Source organism: Panthera leo, chromosome A3, assembly GCF_018350215.1.
Source record: "Panthera leo isolate Ple1 chromosome A3, P.leo_Ple1_pat1.1, whole genome shotgun sequence".
Taxonomy (NCBI): domain Eukaryota; kingdom Metazoa; phylum Chordata; class Mammalia; order Carnivora; family Felidae; genus Panthera; species Panthera leo.
Window position 1 is genome coordinate 43758530 of NC_056681.1, and position 6967 is coordinate 43765496.

The following is a 6967-nucleotide window of genomic DNA, read 5'->3' on the forward strand; positions in this document are numbered from 1 at the left end:
CCATAAATATGGAGAACAAACTAAACTGGTGGTTGCCAGAGGGAGCGGGGTGGAGAGGTGGCAAAATGGGGAAAGGGAGTGAGAGGTACAGGCATCCGGGTAAGGAATGAATAAGTCATGGGGGTGCAAGGTTCAGCATAGGGAATGTAGTCAATGGTATTGTCATAGCATTGCATGGTGACAGATGGTAGCCACACTTGGAGTGAGAATAGCATAAACATATAGACTTGTGGAATCACTATGTTGTACACCTGAAACTAATGTAACATTATGTGTCAACTACACTTCAATAAAAAAAAAAAATAGAACCACCATATGATGGGGCAATTCCACCCATGGATATATCTAAAGGAAATGAAATCACTATATTGAGGACATATCTGCACTCCCATGTGCATTGCAGCATCATTCACAGTAGCCAGCACATGGAAACAACCTAAGTGTCCATAGATGGAGGATGGATAGAGCAAATGTGGTATATAGATACAGTGGAGTATTACCCAGCCATCAAAAAGAAGGAAGTCCTGCTATTTGTGACAACGTGGATGGAACTTGAGGGCATCATGCTAAGTGAAATAAGTCAGAGAAAGGCAAATACTGTATGATTTCACTTTTTTGTGGAATCTTAAAAAAAACCCTCATAGATATGGAGAACAGATTAGTGGTTGCCAGAGGTGGGAGGTGGGGGGTGGGCAAAATGGGTGGAGGTGATCAAAGGCACCAACTTCCATTTATTTATTTATTTATTTATTTATTTATTTATTTAAAAAATTTTTTTTTCAACGTTTTTTATTTATTTTTGGGACAGAGAGAGACAGAGCATGAACGGGGGAGGGTCAGAGAGAGAGGGAGACACAGAATCGGAAACAGGCTCCAGGCTCCGAGCCATCAGCCCAGAGCCTGACGCGGGGCTCGAACTCATGGACCGTGAGATCGTCGCGGGGCTCGAACTCACGGACCGCGAGATCGTGACCTGGCTGAAGTCGGACGCTTAACCGACTGCGCCACCCAGGCGCCCCCCAACTTCCATTTATAAAATAAGCAAGTCCTGGCGATGTCATGTGCAGCATGGTGACTCTAGTTAACAGTACTGTACTGTGTATTTGAAAGTTGCTAACAGAGCAGATCTTAAAAGTTCTCATTACCATGAAAAAAAAAGTGTGTGTGGTGATGGATGCTAACTAGATTTGTTGTGATCATTTTGCAGCATATACATGTATCAAATAATTACGTTGTGACTTGAAACTGATATAATGTTGAATATCCATTATATCTCAATTAAAAAGTATATACTTTGGGTGGGAAGCAAAGCTTCCAAGACTGCAATTTGGGGCATAAAGAAAATCCTGGGAGAACTGACAAAGGATGACCTAGTGGGTGTTCTCCCTCTCTCTTGTTCCGTGCCCCCACCAAAATCACACCTATGTGTGCACACACATGACCCTTTTGATCATGCAGGTAGACTCATGGCCATGATTCAATATGTGGCCTCAGGAAAATATTACTTTCTAAGTAAGCAGTGTGAGAGAATCAAAGTCCAGGAGATACTGTTTCTGGTCTGAATCTTCCTTATTAAGACCCAAAACCTTTATGGACCATCTGTGAAGTGAAAGCTTTATCTAAATCGACGGGTTTTGATATTTTGGGTGTCAGGACCTCCTCAGGAATCCCACACTCATACTACGCTTTTCTGTGCAAAGATTATATAAAACCACGGCATCCTGCTTCTGTCCCACAAAAAGCAGACACTCCCAGACAAGGACTTGAGTGTTGGGGTTTTATTTGGGAGGTGAGTCCAAGAAGTCCAAATAAGGGAATGGGGAAAATGAGACTGAAAAGAGAGAGAAGCTAAAAAAGCATGTGCTAACCAGGAGGGTTACCTCTGTGGGCAATAGGGACTCCATGCCACTGGAGACCCCAGGAATAACCACTTCTCACAGTGTGATCCCTGGACCAGCAGCATGGGCATCACCTGGGAGCTTGTTAGAAATGCAGATTCCCACGTACCCACCCCACACCTACTGATTGGTCCCAGTGGTGGTCCTCAGCAATCCATGTTATTTAAGCCTTCCAGTGATCCTGATATATGCTAAAGTTTGAGAATCACTGGCACAGAATTGCCCCATGGAGAGGTTGAAGGGTGGGGAAACTGGAGTGATCATCCACCACCTGTCTTCTCTTACTGGTTGAGGTTGCTTGGTGGCCAACCTGGACCCCTTAGCACTCTGGGTTGCCCTGTGCATGGTCTGAGCAAGGACCCCTGGTGCTTTCTCTGGTTATCAGGGACAGAAGCTGCAAGATACAGGTGCCTCCTCAGGTGGATGCCACCAGTGCACACAGGAACCGTCCACCATAGCTGCAGGTGAACTCAAGAGGTTAACCGAGAGGCTCTGGGGTGGGACAGCAACAGAATCTGCCCCACATACTAAGAATTCGGTGGCATTGTACATATTTGCAAATGGAGGTGCATATAGTGTGTGCATACATATATTCATTAGATTTATGGTAAGGGCCTAGTTAGATGTGGAGAGAATACTTATGTTGCTTGCTTATTGACATCATTATAAAGTGTACACATTGATGGACTGACCAGTCACATGCTGTGTAATAACACCATTTTGCCTCATCACCCATGCTAGAATTTGTGTGGAGAGACATAAATTTTATTTTTCTGTGAAAAGTGGCTCAAGAAGAAGTCATCAGCTAATGTTGGACATGTAGGCAGTGAGAAGGTGAAAGTTCCTAGTTACACAAGAGAGCTGCTATAAAGAAATGATAGGTACTGGTGTCATCTGTGTGTTATTTGGAGAGGTGGGTGCAGAAAGGTGTTGGACTGTAGCTTTTCCAAGCATCAAAGTCCTCTGCCCAGTGTGCTTAATGGTTTTCACTGATTCTCCCTCTCTAACATAGGGAGGGAGATTGGCAAGAATTAGGCAGGGTGGTGGGTCAGAGAACTGGCATACAAGGCACAGTAATTTTGTCAAAGGAATTGAGTCACTAAAAGAGAAACTGAGGCAAAACCCAGTTGTCTGGTCTGAGCCATGTGTAAACATGAAGGTTGGTGGACATTGAGATGTGGACAGCTTCCCCAGTAGGACACATTCCAGGCTTACAGTTCCACAACAAATCGCCAACCCCTTGCTGGGTGGTGGGGCAAGAGTTTCATAGGGGCTGGATGGTAGAAGTGACCTATGCAGCGTTCTTGTTGTCTCACATCACACCCCCATGCCAACCTTTGTCTTCCATTGTGGCGGCGGTTTGTCTTCTCTGGGAAGCAGATCCTGGGTCTAAGTGGGGAGTGCAGAAGGTTTACTGGGGACTAACAGCTGAGAAAAGAAAGGAAGAAAAGAAAAAATAGGGGAGCTGTTAGACCCTAGTGCAGACCTGGCAAAGTCTGTAGCAGCCAAGACTACCCATCAGAGGAGTCCCGTGTTGGATGGAAATCTCTAGGCCCTTTTTTGTATCACAGCCTTGCTCAGTCATTGGCTGGGCACTGCTCCAAGAAGAATGAATTTGGCTTCATAGTCAATGTGGACCCTGAGGAGTTAAAGCTGCAGGCTGTTAGCAGGACCAGGGACATATTTTGCGGCCCCTAGTACAAAATGAAAATGGGGGCCCCTGCCCAAAAACGACTAAGAATGTCAAGATGATGGAAGCATGGCAGTAAGCCAGGTGTGGGGCCTGTAGGGGCCTTCTAACTATGGCATCCTGTGTAACTACAGGGGCCACATATCCATGAAGCCTTCTCTGGCTGTATCCTACCATGCTGCTTGCACCTGCATGGCATGTCCTACCTTAATGGGGATCTGAGCGATGCACCCCCACTTTGCTGCAGATCAAGACCTTCTGTGAAGTCACTGGAAGTAATGCAGCCTGCCCCTGGCTGTCACCCACAGGCATGGGTCAGTTAACACTATGAGGGCAGCCCTCAATCCATGAAGGGACAATTCTGTGGTGTGTTCTAGGTGGTTCCTCAGAGGGATACCAACAAGATTGGGCTGTGGTTTCCCACAGCAATAATCAGCTCAATAAAATGCATTTTATGTGCTTCCCCTTCTTCCATGCCCCACTGTGTCCACTCCTTCACTTTGGTGTCCTAAGATCACTTCCCATATAAACTTGCTTGCACCCAAGTCCTTGTCTCCAGCTCAAAAACACACACCCTTGTTCAGGATTAATTTAGGAACTGGTGCTTCTGACTGAACACAGAGAAGGAAGAAGCTGATGCTATTCACAAAATAAGTGATGTTTTGTTTCAGTTTTTAATGTTTATTCATTTTTGAGAGACAGAGAGACAGAGTGCAAGTGGGGAAGGGGCAGAGAGAGAGGGAGACACAGAATCTGAAACAGGCTCTGGGCTCTGAGCTGTCAGCACAGAGCCTGACATGGGGCTCGAATCCACGGACCGCAAGATCATGACCTGAGCTGAAGTTGGACGCTTAACAACTGAGCCACCCAGGCCCCCTAAGTGATGTTTTCTTACATCACAAAGTGATTTGAGTGGACGAAGAAACTAAGAAAAGTAACATTTTATTAGTAAACAGGCAGCACCCATTGCTGGGAGCAACGAGGCCATCATTTGCTTTGGCTGCAATGAGGATCTCACCCACCCCTCTCAGAGACCCTCATTCGCATGGCCAGTCATCCTTGAGACCATGGGACGGCCTTGGATTGAGGCCAAGTATTGGCTATCCTCTCTATGTAATGGGGGGGGGGCGGGGGTGGCAAATAACATTTTCTCTAGAGAATGGAAATTGAAATGAGTCCTTTCCAGTAAAGACCTTGAGTAATTTACAGAATGAAGGAGGGTATTTACAAAGTGCTGTTAAAGTTAGGGCTGCCCTGGATTAATTTTTCCCCTAATCTTATTGAAATGTAATTGACATATAACATTATATTAGTTTTAGGCATACCTCATAATGAATTGATATATGTGTATATTGCAGAAGGACACAGTATATCTAGTTAACATCTATCAGCTCACATGGCTACAAATTTGTTTCTTGTGATGACAACTTTTAAGATCTACTTTTTAGCAACTTTACCATATACAATACATATTGTTACCTATAGTCACATGTTATATGTATATAGCTATATGTATATGTATATAGCTATATGTATATATGCTATATAGTATATGACATCCCCAGAATTTATTTACCTCATAACTGAAAGTTGGTACTTTTTTTTTTAAAGTTTTATTTATTTGAGTAATCTCTCACCCAATGTGGGGCTTGAACTCATGACCCCAAGATCAAGAGTTGCATGCTCGGGGCGCCTGGGTGGCTCAGTCGGTCAAGCGGCCGACTTCGGCTCAGGTCACGATCTCGCGGTCCGTGAGTTCGAGCCCCGCGTCGGGCTCTGTGCTGATGGCTCAGAGCCTGGAGCCTGTTTCGGATTCTGTGTCTCCCTCTCTCTCTGACCCTCCCCTGTTCATGCTCTGTCTCTCTATCAAAAAATAAAAACAAACGTTAAAAAATAAAATAAAATTTCTTCCAGATTACAAAAAAAAAAAAAAAAAAGAGTTGCATGCTCCCCTGACTGAGCCAGCCAGGTGCCCCAGAAATTGGTACCACCTGCACCTATTTTGCCCACCCCCCACCTCTAGCGATCACTAATCTGTTGTCTGTTTCTATTAATTCATTCTTTTAAAGATTCCACATAAAATGAGATCATACAGTATTTGTCTTTTTCTGTCTGATTTCACTGTTTTTTAAAGTTTATTTATTTATTTTTGAGAGAGAGAACGTGGGGGAAGGGCAGAGAGAAAGAGAGAGAGAGAAAATCCTAAGCAGGCTCCACACCTCAGCATGGAACCTGATGCAGGACTTGAACTCATGAACTATGAGATCATGACCTGAGCCAAAATCAAGCATCAGTCAGATGCTTAACTGACTGAGCCACTCAGGTGCCCCTGGTAGTTCTATCTTTAATTTTTTGAGGGACCTACATACTGTTTTCCCTAGTGGCTGCACCAATTTACATTCCTACCAATGGTACAGGATGGTTCTCTTTTGTTTATATCCTCACTGACATTTGTTGCTTCTTGTCTTTTTGATGGCAGCCATTCCAACAAGTGTGAGGTAATATCTCACTATGTTTTGTGTTTTTTGTGTGTTTTTTTTGTTTTTTTGTTTTTTGTTTATTGTTTTTTGTTTTTGTTTTTTTTCATTTCCCTGGGGTGCCTGGGTGGCTTAGTTAAGCGTCTGACTTCAGCTCAGGTCATAATCTCATGGTTCATGAGTTCCAGCCCCACATCAGAGCCTGGAGCCTACTTAAGATTCTGTGTCTCCCTCTCTCTCTGCCCTGCCCCACTTGTGTTCTCTTTCTCTCTCAAAAATAAATAAATTTTAAAAAATAATTTAAAAATTTTTCATTTCCCTGATGATTGCCCTGTTTTTTGTTTATTTTCAATGTGTGTGTATACATTGGTCATTCATATCAGGGTGAATACTGCTATTCATAATAGGAATATAGGCCAAGGAGCATAGGGCTGGGTTCATGCTCAAGAAATAAGGGAATTCTGGTTATAAATGAATTTTGGAGACTGTGGTGGGTTCTATGATGGGCTGTCCACATCCTCCTTGTGAAAGCCCAATTCTCCCAGCCTCTGGCAGTACTGCTGGAAAACAGCCCTCAACTGTCAGCCCCTTTGGGGATTGGCTGGTTCAAAGTCAGTCCTCCTTCCAGGTCCAGCCTGTATCCAGTGACTGGTCGATGTGGGGTATGAAGGCCTGGCCCACTGGCCCCCGAGGAGTCTGCACTGGGACCACTTGAACACCACACTCCCCATGGATCAGCTGAGGCCTTTGTTGAGACTATATCACAGCTCAGCTCTTCCTTCTGCCCCATCCTGCTTCCATCTTTTCCTTTCTACAAACAAGAGCCCTCCTTAGAAACCCTCCTGCAAGCTGATCTTCATTCCAGAGTCTGCCTTCCAGAAAACCCAATCCTTAACAGCGGC